Genomic DNA, 13,855 nt, shown 5'->3' with positions numbered 1-13,855 from the left:
GGAAGCACCCTATTCCCAAAATGAAGAAATCCCTGTAGGTGACTCAACGTTCCTGCAGGGAAGCACCCTATTCCCAAAATGAAGAAATCCCTGTAGGTTCCTGTAGGGAAGCACCCCTATTCCCAAAATGAAGAAATCCCTGGAGGTGACTCATTGGCCCTTCTATTTGCCAATGGCTTCACTTCATTTAGTATGTATTCATATCGATTAATAAACAATATAAAACGGTCATTCATGCAAGTCAGGAGTTGCATTTAAGTAAGATTCTTTAAAGTAAGGAAAATTTTTAAAGGGAGAAAATGTCAAGTGTAAAGTAGGAAAGAAGTGAAGTGAGGAAGGAGATGGAAAAGATAAAAATACAAGTATTAAAAATGCTATACTGGGGGGCTGGAGAAATGGTTCAGAGGACCTGAGCTCTTCTCTCAACATCCTCGGATGAATCACAGTTGCCTGTACCTCCAACTCCAGAGGCTCTGCCTTCTTCTGGCCTCCACAGGCGTCTGCACTCATGTGTCCATACCCACATTTACACCCACACGTATGCCCAGAATCTACAATAAACCCTGCTAATTTTTGAATGCTGTACTGGATCAATATGAGCTGTAAAAAAAGACAGAACAGCTGACTTTTATATGGTAAATACAATAATCCAGAAAATACATTTCACAAAATAAGCTGAAGAGTTAAAGTGATCAAGGCAGAAAGCTAAAGAAAGAAGAATAGATGAAAAAGCAGATTTTTGTTCTGGTCATGTAGGAGCTTTTGCGTCAGTGACTGAAATGAGGTTTATTTAGCTGATAGGCTTTGAGGGTGCAAATATAAGAGTGCATCTTTCTGAAGGCACATGAGAAAAGGGAAGCAATATTGACTCAACTATAGGAGAAAGCCTATACGAACCCAACGGATACTTTTTTTAAATTCGTGAAGTGTTAGACCTCTGGGGCAATGTCCTAAACCTTAAACCTTAAAACTTTTCTCCATTGTTAGCAGAGGAGACAATACCCCTGCTAGTATGGAAGAAGCCATCAGAGGAGTTTGTCCAGGTAAAGTCCTGGCTGGGTCTCACTTCCTGGAGCAAAAATAATCATTGAGCTTTGCCTCAATTTTTTTTCCTAGTCGGCTGATGTCTAGACCTTTGAGAATCTCTAGCTTTATACTCAGTTGAGCCCACGTTTAGGGATGGCACCAACATTGGAAAATGCCCTTTGCATTCTAACACAGTTTCTGTGATCTATTTCAGAGAGTTCTTTCTAGATGTGAGGGAAAGATACTCAGGACATGATACCCATGGCTGAGGACCTACAGGCTATGAGGACCTACAGGCTATGAGCCATCCATAGGTAAGTGTTAGAGTTGATGCTTACCTGAAACCTAAGCAATTCACCACAACAGAGTTACAAGGTCATTCAAAAGGCAGGGAAGTGACTTGGCAAGCAATCCATAACAGCTCTGCAGTAAGACCTGCGGTCAGGATCTGTTGCCTTATGCCCAAGAAAACCTAGGGCCACCTAAGCTTTGTGGCATGTCTTTGAGGTCCAGAGTCAAGTCAGTGCTTCCCTGAGTGGCTCCTCTTTCTTAATTTGTCTCTGACACTTGCCTTAACCAGCCAAAGCGAGCACATTGCATCCATGTGAGAGAAAGGCAGATGGCCACTGGCAAACACAGCCCCTTGTGAATGTGTGTCCTAAGTCCTAACATACGGCTGGACGAAGAATGAACTGCCAGGAGCACAGAGCTTCATGACTGATGTACAACTGCAGACTCTCCATGACGCTCACTAACATGACAGCCATGTGATGACCTTTGGCTGATAAGCAAGTAAGCTGTGGAAGACCCACAATCTCAACATCTCAGGCACTTAGGAATTAAGTTCAGCCTTTGAAAGCAGATATTTCCACCCACATGCAAAGGAAGAGTCACAGGGAGCACATCTAAAAGGAGAGAAATAGCTGCTTATCTTTGAAACTAGGAGGGAGGGTCAAAGCATCAGAACCAAGGATTCTTGCTTTAGTCAGAACTCATCCTAAACTCGTTTCTTTTTTCCAGAGAAACTCTACTGAAATTCCGAATGTTTTTCTGAGTACATTAGTTGTTCCAAAATTGAAATCAGTGGTTTCCTATTAAGAGTCCATACCTTAGCGCAGAATCATTGGGATTGGACCACAGAGATGGCTCAGCAGATAAAGGCCACTTGATTCCAAGCCTTTTGATCTGAATGAGATCCCTAGAATCCACACAATGGAAGAAGAGAACTGACTCCCACAAGTTGTCCTTTGACCTCCAAATGTGCACCAAGGCACAAATGTGTACACACACATACACACAAATAAAATAAATGTGATTTTAAGTGTTTTTAGAAGGAATCACGGGTGTCAAAAAGATCCCTTTCTCCCCCGACAGGTCTTCGGAGCACAATTCCTTAGACACTGAATGAGCTAGAAACTGTGTGATTGGATATCACAGACTCAGGGCAGGGAAGAGATTCCTTACTTACTGATTTCAGTTGTCAGCTCACCAGAGTGGACTCTTTTGATTCACAGGAGTGACAGAAAGAAAATGATTAGACTTTCAGAAGGGAAAGATGCTAGTGAGAGGTGAATAAAACATTTATGCCTGACTAAATTCCCAAGTGGTAAGCAGGGTGGAATAGCCGCTCCATTCCCACTCTCACAGGAGGGATGTGACTAACAATGTGTCGTTTCCCTTGAGGAGGGACGTATCTTGCATATTTTAATAGCCTGTAGACATTGTGTCCCTGGGAGATTGATCCAGAGACAAATCAGACCACTTGTTGAGACCGAACTCTTAGATGACTAAGAGTGTCCCTATAGCTTTCGTATCCTTTAGTCAGTTTATATAAACTTTAACCAACCCTATGTAATTAACATTACCATCAAATAGAGTCTTGATGCTGAAGTGTAAACTTTGCAACTTGGCTTGCTTTTTCCAGCACTTTTCACTGACAGTTGCTCAGTTTTCAAATACATACAATACAATTGAGGTATTGATTGCATAGAAACAATATACCAATACGGAAATATTTGATAACTTTATTATGGAATGTTTATAGTATAAATATTAGATGTTTATTTCCTCATTGGTGGGATTCTTTAATTTTCCCAATAACAGATTATAATCTGTTATACACTATATGTACTTAAAATAAAAATACCCTTTATTCTATAAAGATTATATAAGTATTCTATAGCCACCACTTAACAAAAAACAGCACAGGCCTGGAAATTTCGTTAAAAGCACCGAATGATCTTACAGAGGACTTGGGTTCAAATCCCAGCATCCACATGGAGACACAACCACTAGGACTCCAGAAAAAAGGGGTCCTAACATCCTCTTCTGGCATCTGCCCTCACCACACACATGTGGTGCACATTCAGGCTAAATTCGTGCATCTAAAATAAAAATGGCTACATAAATAACCCGTGCCACACCCCATGGAGTAAAACCACTGAACTGGCTTATATAGCTTTGCTATTCAGAAGTCCAGGCTTTTAGGGCAAAACGTGACACGTCGAAAAAGCTGGGATTCTTTGGGGAAACTGTAAAGGAGGATTCTCTTGCTCTTTCAAAGTGTTCCCATCATATCTTCAAAGTCAGAAACATTACTCCTGTCTCCTCTTGGCATTTGAAATGTATTTTTGTTTACAGCTTCATATATATAACTGAATCTTTATCACTGTTGTCTGTCCCTCTTCCCCTCAATTCCTCCCACGGCCCCTCTCACTCCCAAGTTCATGATTTCTTCCTTGCCCAAACTGGTTCTTAAAATGGTGTTGAAATTTCCTGGATGTGTTTTCCCTGTCATGGCTGGGGACAATATTTAGCAGCAGGCATTCAAGAACTGGGCTCTCATAAGGTTGTCTCTTGTCTTTCTATCACAGTCAGATTTCTTCTGCCTTTCTTTCCACATTTAACAAACCTTGTGATTGCATTCAAGAAATTTGAATAAAACAAGATAGTCACCTCATTTTACAGCGTATTAGATTGGTTTATATGAATTATATTTGAAATTCAGACCATTAATGATAGACAAATGAAAAATAGAGAGAAATCTTTTTTACGCATGTATCTGATGGAAGAATGTATCTGATGGAGGCAGTATCTGCAAAATCTATAAAGAAATTCTCAATTCAATAAAATAAATTACACAAGACAAGCTAGTGAAAAAAATGAGAAAATCTTCAACAACAGTTCATGAAGTGAATATGTAAAATAACCAGTTTGTGCATGGCAAAGGTCATTACTATTACAAATTCAACTGTAAGTAAATAAAGTTGCAATTTAAAAGCCATATAAACCTCTAAAACACAATACTGCAATTCAAGTCTTACAATTAAATTTCAATGCAATTAAAATTCAAATCTTGCCAAGAATGTCAACAAAAGGAAATGTGATAGAGAAGGAGGTGGAAAGTATGTCAGAGCTGGAGGAAGGGTTGGAATGTTGAGGAATGCTGTCTTTGGAGCAGGACATGGCCACAGCGCTTGTGAACTCTTTGTTCTGTTCATTTTGCTTTGTTTTCATGCCCTCATGAACTGTTTGCACCAATGATTGCCTACAGCAGACCAACATTGAGTTATAGGGGTGAGGGGAGCTCACAGGCTCTGCCAATCACTGAGAATTTATAGGCAATGAACTGTGGGTTGCTAGGGAAGAGAGACCTTTTCTTCAGTGGTGAAGCTGCTGGTGAGGCTCCTGTAAGAAACTCTGATAACCCCTAGCCTGTGAAAATAAAAAGAGACTTCTTGGGAAGAGGAAGGAAATCAACAGGAAGGAGGCAAGGATTAGAAAGGGAAACTCAGAGGGCTGTACAATCAAAATACATTATACACATGTGTGGAAAACATCGTAATGTAATCTATAACTGTATATAAATAATATATTCTATAACAAAGAAATTCAATCTTTAGACAAATTTGCAAGAAAGACAACAGATATATGTACAAGAAGAGCTGAACATGTATGTCCATAATACAGCTTTGTTTAATAGTATCTAAAAAGCTAGTTTATCTGTCTAGTTCATCACTCTAGTTTATCTATCAATAGGCTATAAGTAAACTCAATGTATATAGTCATACAAAGGAAGGCTAATCAACAATGAAATGAAACAATTCACCAGTGCAGATTAGATTATGTGATATATGAATGAAGAACAAGCATGCCATTAGTTGAAAGAAGCCTTACAAAATGGAGTCTATACTTTAGGAATCTTCTTTTATTGAAAATAGATTTTTAGGGAGCTATATCTGGAATACAAAGTGAATAAACTGTAATTAATATAAAAAATTAAAGAATTAAAAAATTAAAAATTGTAAAAAGAAAATAGATTTTTTTCTCAAGCAATACATTCCAATTATGGTTTCCCCTTCAGAAACTCTTCCCAGTTCCTCTCCACGTCCCCTCCCATTCATCCCTTTCTGTTCCTTGATGGAAAACAAGCAGACATCTAAGGGATAATAATGAAATAAAATAAAACTAAAAGACACCAGTTGGAATAGGACAACGCAAACAAGCAGAAGGAAAAGAGCCAAAGAACAAGCACGGGAAACACACGTAGACATGGGGATATACATGTTCACATCCACGGAAATCTCAAATAGACCTAAAACTGGAACCTGCAATATACACGAAGGACCTGTAAGTTTGTTTGTTTGTTTTCATGTCCTGACACAACAGTATGAGACAAAAACCTACAACAGTGCCCTTGAGTTCATTCTGTTGGCCGTCTACCTGCTGGGTATGGACTTTGCCCTTCTGAGTAGTTTGTTTCACCAGTGAGATTCCCATGAAGAAAACTAATTTTTTTCAAGTGTTTATCTATGTTGTGGAAAGGGGCTGCATGTCCTCATCTCTCAGTTCTACTACCCCGATGCTGGCCCTGGGCATGCTGCCAGTCTCTATGAGCTCATATGGCATCAGTCCTGCTGTGTTTAGAAGGCCTCGTTGCCTTCATGTCCTCCACCCCCTATGGCTCTTACACTTACCTACCACCTCTTCTGCAGGGTTCTGAGCTCTGTGCTGGGGAATTTGATGGAAATATTCCATTTAGGACTGACTGAGTATTCCATGGTCTGTGACTCTGCATATTGTCTGGCTGTAGTTAGTTCTCTGTATTAGTTCTCATCTCTGCAGGAGGAAGCTTCTCTGACGGTGGCTAAGCAAGGAACTGATCTATGAATATAGTGCCATGGTTCTCAACCTTCCTAATGCTCTAACCCTTTAATATAGTTCTTCATGTTTTGGTGACCGCCAACCATATTTATTTTGGTTGCTACTGTTATGAATCATAATGTAAATTTTTCTACTGTTATGAATAAAAATGTAAATGTCTGTGTTTTCTGATGGTCTTAGGTGAGCCCTGTAAAAGGGTTATTTGACTCCCAAAGGGGTTGCAATCCGTATGTTAGGAACCACTAGTACATCAGAATGTCTCTAGAAGTCATTTTATTGCTATGTTTCTTTAGTAGAACAGGAGTATTTGTTTTTTACCTAGGTCTCTGGACTATCTATTCTCAGGTTCTTGGTCAGCCACACATCAGCTACGAGTTTCATCTTATGGCGTGGGCCTTAAGCCAATTGGGTATTGGTTGGTTCCTCCCACAAGCTTTGGGCCACCGTTGCACGAGTGTGCCCTGCAGGAGGAACACCACTGTAGATTTAGGGCTTTGTAGCTGGGTTGGGTTTACCTTTGTCCTTTAGTAGCATCCAAAGTAAATTCTCATACCAAGAACACTAGCACGTTGGGGTGAAGGCTTTATGTAAGAGCCAGCCCAACTTCTCCATGTTCGTTGAGTTTTGCAGCTGTCATTTTCAGCAATGGGGTCTTGTCACCAGTTTGTGGAGAACAACTTATAATTTTGGCAACAGCCTGAGTTTTGGAGGAGTTTCTCATGGAACCCTTTTGTCCCACAACTCAATTAGATATAACCCTTTCCCAGTACAGGAAGCTTCATTTGGCAACAAGAGATGTCCAGATAGCGCTTTGCTTCCCTGTGATTTGGCAATTTCATTTAGATCACTTACACATATGTATATGTTTTAGAAAGCTTCTATTCTATGAGGTTCCAAATAACCCCTCAAATAATCATTAAGTTTAATTGTTCCTCGACAAGGTCCAGCCCTGGGTGAGGCAAGGGCTGGAAGAAGGGTTGGATGCAAGAGCAGTGAGGAAAGAATCAGACTCAGGACCATTCAGTTTCCTTTTATGAGAGACAGGCGGAGAGGATGCTCATCTCAGTATGGTTTGACCTGCTCTTACCACCTGTGTCTCCTACAGGTTTCATTTATATATGAAACCATTTCTTCAGAAACTAATTATTGATTACACAGCCTTTTTCCCCTGATTGCATAAGTATATTGAAACAAAACAGAGGGGGCAAACAGCAAACTTCATGAGAACTAAAAGTAAACATTACGATAGAATGAGTGCTCTTTAAACTCAAAGTTTTCTTCCTTAAGATTGCCATCATGAAGGCTGGCAGTTACAAAAATGCTACAGGATGAGTCTAATTGAATTTGATTTCTTTCAATTTGGTGTAGAATTTATAGATCAGAAGTTATTTCTTTCTAGCTGTTACATCAAACTTAAATTTCTACAGTAGTCCAGTATCTCTGACCCTTGTTTAATCTTTTCTTTCCTTGCTCTGTTTTTCTTTAATATTTAACATAAGACCACCATCTTTTCTTTTGATTCTTAAAATATAATGAAGCCTTTTGCTTGAGCAAAGGTGGGTCTGTCGTCCTTTCTTTCTCTACAATGTCAAAAAAGTCCTGATCTGACAAGTTGCTCAGAAAGGCAGGCAGTTCACTGAGTCAAAATACTTTTTTTTTCGTGCCTTTGTCTGAACTCTTGTTTCAACATGATTTCTAATTTCATTACAAGCCTGTAAAGGAAAAAAAAAATCAGGAGTCCTAAGACTGCTTACACTGCCTTCAGGAAGGTATCAAGGTCTGTCAATAAGAGCATGATCAACATCTTTTCCTGTCCATGCTAGTTCCTGGTTTCAGAACTGGGACATGAAAACCAAATGATTCAATTACAGCTTGTCAGCTTTTAGAATTTCCCTGTTTTTATTCTTTAATAATTTTTCTCAGATCCTGTGTCTCATGCTTACCAATGTCACTTATTAATAATCTAAATAATTGATTTATGGAGAACCCTACTTTCTGCACAGCTTTTTTCCCAGGAAGCTTCATTAGCTCTATTTTTATTAACACCAGCTTTTGTTACTTTATCCCAGCTGTAGCCTCTGGAAACAGGCCGTTAACAGTAAGAAGTACAAGCGAACTTCCACCAAGGGTTCCTTGTGAAGATGGGATGTTCTGCCACAAGATCCAGCTCTACCACTCTTGGGTTTATATACAAAAACACTTGATCCTATTACAGAGATATTTGCTCAACTATGTTCATTGATGCTATGTTCACAATTAAAATCACTGATATCCTTCAGTGGATGAATCGATAAAGAAAAAGTGATACATGTACACAATGCCATTTTACTGAGCCTTTAAAAGGAATGAAATCATGAAATTCACAGGTAAATGGGTGGAGCTAACAAATAAGAATATCACCCCAGAAAGACAAATGTGGTATGTATTCACTTATATAGAGATGTTAGCTATTCATTCAATGATAAGCAAAGTACAATCTGTATAACCGCAGAGGTTAGGTAAAGAGTAGAGTCTAGGAGGAAGGGATAGGTCTCCCTACGACGAGGAAATAGATAGTTATGGGTGGTGGATGGGGCCTGGAACAGCAGGATCAAGCATGGAAGGGGAGGGATAAGGTAAATGAAAAGGAAAGTGGTGAGGAACTGGTGAGGCAAAGCGTCCTGAAGGTGCTGCTTGACAAACTTCCAGTGCCCAGACGACCTGGACTGACCCCTGTTGGCATGTTTACACAAACTTCAGACAGAAGATGTTTAGAATAAACATCAAAATGCAGTGTTCAGGTTGAAACCAGACAGTGGGGTGGAGAAACCAGCATTTGAATGAACAAGGGTAAACTGTGCACAGTCTGCAAGAACATTATGCCAACCATCCCTCCACCAGGTGTGTAGTTGGTAAGCATCTCCCGTTCTGTCCAGGTGACAATGCTGTTGGATTCTTCCCATTTTAAGATCTAAATGTTCAACATGTTGGTTGTATTTCTGGCAGTAATCTTCCCAGAAATGACTAAAATGATGTAGCAGACGGGGTGCAGGCTCACGGGGGGGGGGGGGGGTCAAATTTGTAAAGACAATAGGAAACAGCCTAAGTAGTTAGATTAGGAAACAACTTTAGTGGATTATACAATGTGATCCTGTTGGTTTCATTCCAGAAATACAAAGGTGGCTCAATATACACAAATCAATAAATGTAACCTAGTGCATAAATAGACTGAGAGCAAAAATCACGTGAGCCTCCATTGATGCAGAAAAGGCATCTGGTAAATGTTAACAACCCATTTTGGAAGAAAAAAAAAAAACCTTGAAGAAACTAGGAACACAAGGAACATGCCTCAATGTAATAGAGGCTATATGTGAGGGCAAACATTGTGTGTGCAATAGCCTAAAACTGAAAGCATTTCCTCTAAGACTAGGAATTGGTTTCCTAGCCCACTGGCCCTCCAGGCTAGGCACTAGTAGGAAGACTTCTTTATTGGATGACTAATAAGGGGTCCCTGAGCCATCCCAGCAGAGTCACCAGGTATTTCAACAGGAATAAACATGTGTCGTGGTTTATGTGCTAGGGAAGAGTAGAGGTATTACAAATAGTCTAAAATTTTAAAATATGACCATCAGGTAAGTTTTATTGCTTTTCTTTAGCTTACCAATAAGAAATTAACTCTACAACAAAACTGTTAGTTGGATAACAATTAGTTAGATACCGTCATCATACAAATTTATATAATTTATTTTGTTTTATATTTCTATGCATGCAGATGTTTTTGATTGCATGTGCAGCAGGATCCTTGATCATATTCATAACAGCTGCCTGCAGTCCTTGCTTTGTGCTTCAGCTGTATTGCATTTCTCAGGGCCTGCTGTGCTCTGGTGGAGACAGGTTTGTTTTTACTGGTGTATAGATACCTGGGTGTTGGATGATTGTAATTCTAGGTGCTGATATCTGGTCTTGTTTTTGTTGGGTGGGTATTTTGTTCCTTGGATTCTGCTGCCCTCTCTAGATCTAAGAGAATGGTGGGTGTGGGCACCTTCTGAGTCTCTGCCAGGTGTGGCCGCTAGGGGTCCCAGGTAGACCATGTTTCTAGGTACCAGGAGCTGGCAGGAAGGACTAGGGATGGACTAGAGGCAGAGGGTGGGAACACCTAAGAAGGTCTCCCAGAAGGAGGAGAGCTGGGTTTGTCACGAGGGTCTTCTGAGTCCTGGGGAATAGGGCGGAGAGGGAAGAGAGGTGCCGCGCCTGCGGTCTGCTGTAGGGCTGCGGGAGAGACCAGGGAGCTGGAAATGGAGAGCAGGATGAAGACTGAAGATGGCTTACCTGATGCCCAGTCTGCTTGGGCAGCTGGTTCCCAACATGTCAGGATGAGGAAGGCTAGGCCTTGGAGGATCTGGGGAGCCCCTGATGAATGGGGGCAGAGAAGAAGATCAGCCAGCAGGCGGTTAAGACTGAGGAATGGAAATTGGGGGACAGAAAGGAGAATGAAGGAGGCCTGCCTGATTCCAAAGCCAGCATGGCCGACAGGTTTCCAGGAAGAGGGTGCCTCTGTTGTTGGTGGCTAAGACAAAAAGAGGGAATGAGTATCAGGTCCCAAAAAACTGCTTTATCCAGAGTCTGGCATTTGGACTGAAGCGATCATTCAGTCAGGGACTTGGAGATAGCCCGTATCCTACTTGCTAAAAGGAACGAATCTCCTTATCTCTGGGGAAAACAAAAACAAAACGTGTCGCTTCCATTAACATCTGACTGTTGCGCCTATCCTACCAAGGTGCACGCTAGCCTGGAGCCCCTCACTGAGTACCAGTGAGAGCCGTCCTGGCTGGCATACCCCACCCCCACCCTAAACCACACCACCCCAGGCCTTCACTTCCTTCCTCCCAGTTCTCCGTGCTCTACGACCCTGCCATTGCGGCCAAGGCTCTCTTGGTCTCCCTGCCTTCTCTTCTCTCCTCCTTCGCCCACACCTCTCTCTCTCCTGCCGTGCCCTGTTCGGCCTGCTGGCCATGCTCAGCCACTATTTCCTCTCCCTTGTCTGGATTCTTCCAGATGCCCCCGGCTGTATTTTCCCTCATATATGCAATAAAAGCCTTCCCTTCAACCCTATCTTGTAGCAGTCCTGTCCTCAATTTCATGCAGTGAGCACCATGCTTTGTTTTAAGAAGTAAAATAACTGGATTTTTAAATCACAGATTTTTTTAACAAAGTATGAATCTGTTTTATGTTTAATCATAAATATGTATTTAACTTCCTAGGTCTCCACTGTTCTTTTTGTTTAACATTTCTTCAATAATTTGGTTTCATGGGGAATTCTTTCCCCTGTTTGAAATAAATCTCAAGGTGTATTGCTCACAGGTAGAATTACGCACAGTTGTGGCACGGCTCAACACCAGTGTGGTCACCTGGTCACTGTCATTCTTTTCACTGAGGTTAGGGGTTGACTGATGGCAGACCCGAAGAACAGAGTTTGTCCATTGCATCTAATGGGAGTGGAGTTCTCTCTGTGTAGAATGATCCTGCAGGGCTACATGGTTGTCCAGTATTTCATCCATTTAGTTTCTAGCCCTTCCCCGGCGGTTCTGAGCTACTGGGAAACTGGACATTTGGCCACATAGTCTCTCTTTCTCCACAATGTTTGGCCATGGACTTTCTCAAGTTCCACTTTAGTCATCTATTCTGTTCTTCTATGATAGGTGGATTTCTCCATAACACAGAGATTACATGACCTTTATAATGTAAAGGTCCAGTATTCTCAGGTAGAACTAAAAATATGTAAAAATCAATAATGGTTGATTCTATTGTACACAGAATTGCCCAGACCATGGGATCCAAGTATTTGGCTAAATATCTGTTTAAGTATGGATATAAAGACAGTTTAAACTGAAATTAATATTTCAATCAATAAACTTCCAGGGACCTTCCATAAAGTAGCTAGAGCCCACTAGAGTAGAAATAGCTGGGATCAGATGCCTGTTACAGCTGCCTGAGCCAAGGGGCTGGAAATCAGCTTGGAATACAAAGGGAATCTCCAGCTCTGATATAGAAAGAGCAGAAAATGGAGAGGGAGAGAGAGGGGAGGTTAGACAAAGAAGGAAGAAGGCAAGGGAATGAAGTCAAGTAAAGGAGAGACTTTTATTTATAACTTTCCCTTCAAGGTGGAGCAGCCACATCAACTTTTCTGAGGGTTTAGGTGCTGCTCCATCCTTTCGACAGGCCCAGACTTAGCATTGTGATTTATTCTTTGCTTGGTGTTTGCTTATTCATTTGGGGGTTTTAGTTGTTTTGTTTTTGTTTGTTTGCTGGAAAGAGGCTCTCACTGTAAGACCTAAATTGGCTCAGAACTCAGTTTCTAGGCTGACTTTGAACTCACAAAGATGCTCCTGAAAGACCCTCCAGAGGTTTGGCATTAAAAGCCTAGACCTTCACATCTGATAGTATGATTTTTTTTAATTAATTGCCAGTGAAGGAATGGATTTGCTAGTGAAATCGAGAGAAAGCAGGCAAAGAGAGAACAAGGTTCCTTAATCCATGCCTTTATAGAGGCTGCCAGTAGAAGCTGTGTTCCAGATCAAAGATGGACCTTCCAACCTGGAAACATCAAAATTAAAGGTGTGATAGCCTGTCTCAAAGATCTGGATTAGAAGTAGATTTTCCCACTCAAATGATTTAATTAAGAAAATCTATGACAGGTGTGCCTGGTCTTCTGGGTTTCAGTTAAGTCCAGGTGTACTTCAGTTGACAACAAGAGTGGCCATGATAAGCACCAGGACTCCCTGCCTGCTGCCTTGCTCCTCACTGTGGTGGTCCTGAGCTCTAACCCTTGGAAACTGTAAGCCACAAATCAAAGACACTCCTTGTGAGTGGCGTTTGACGCAGCAAGGTGGTTAGAATGAAAAGAGCCCATTGATTCCCGGGGAGTAGCGCTAATGGGAGGTGTGACTATGTTTGAGTAGGTGGCCTTCTTGGAGGGACGTGTCAGTAGGCGTGGGCTTTGGGGTTACAGAAGCTCAAAGCAGGCAGTGGCTTACTCTCTGCGGCCTGGTGGGCAGCTTGTACACACCTCCGCTACTTCTCCAGCAGCATGTCTGCCTTCATGTCGCCACGCTTCGTGCCATGATGAAGATGGACTAAACCTCTGGGCTGTGCACAAGCCCTAACTAAATGTTTTCCTGTATGAGTTGCCGTGGTCATGGTGACCTTCACAACCATAGAAACCTTCACTAAGACACACGGCAATAGAAGAGTAACTAGAACAGACTACATATATGTGCCTGCACCAGTGGTTTTGTGCAGTACTGAGGATCCGCTCCAGGGCACCATCCTCGCCAGGCAAGCACTGTGCCAACTGAAATCCCATTCCCAGCCCTACAGATTTTCACCCTCAGGAAATGCTGAGTTGGTATCAGAGATCTTTAACACAACTCCTAGATCAAAAGGGGACCTCCTGAAACATTCTAGTGAGGGACTCCTGGCAGGGAGGCAACGGATGCACCAGATCGGCGCTGGGAAAGGACTAGGTCCGCTCAGCAACTGAACAGATCACCTGGAGGAGACAACAGGGCAGCCCGAGCCAGTGCAGCTTACTAGAGCCATCGCTGTGAGGGTGGTGAAGGGTCCTGCTTGGCTCTGCTCACGACTCCTCCCACTTCCTGTCCCTGTGGGTGGGGAGGGCTGCTTGTGT

The sequence above is a fragment of the Psammomys obesus genome, unplaced genomic scaffold (genome assembly GCF_907164565.1).
Source record: "Psammomys obesus unplaced genomic scaffold, mPsaObe1.curated_primary_1811, whole genome shotgun sequence".
Classification (NCBI taxonomy): domain Eukaryota; kingdom Metazoa; phylum Chordata; class Mammalia; order Rodentia; family Muridae; genus Psammomys; species Psammomys obesus.
The sequence above is the reverse complement of the archived record's forward strand: the minus strand, read 5'-3'. Positions refer to the sequence as shown.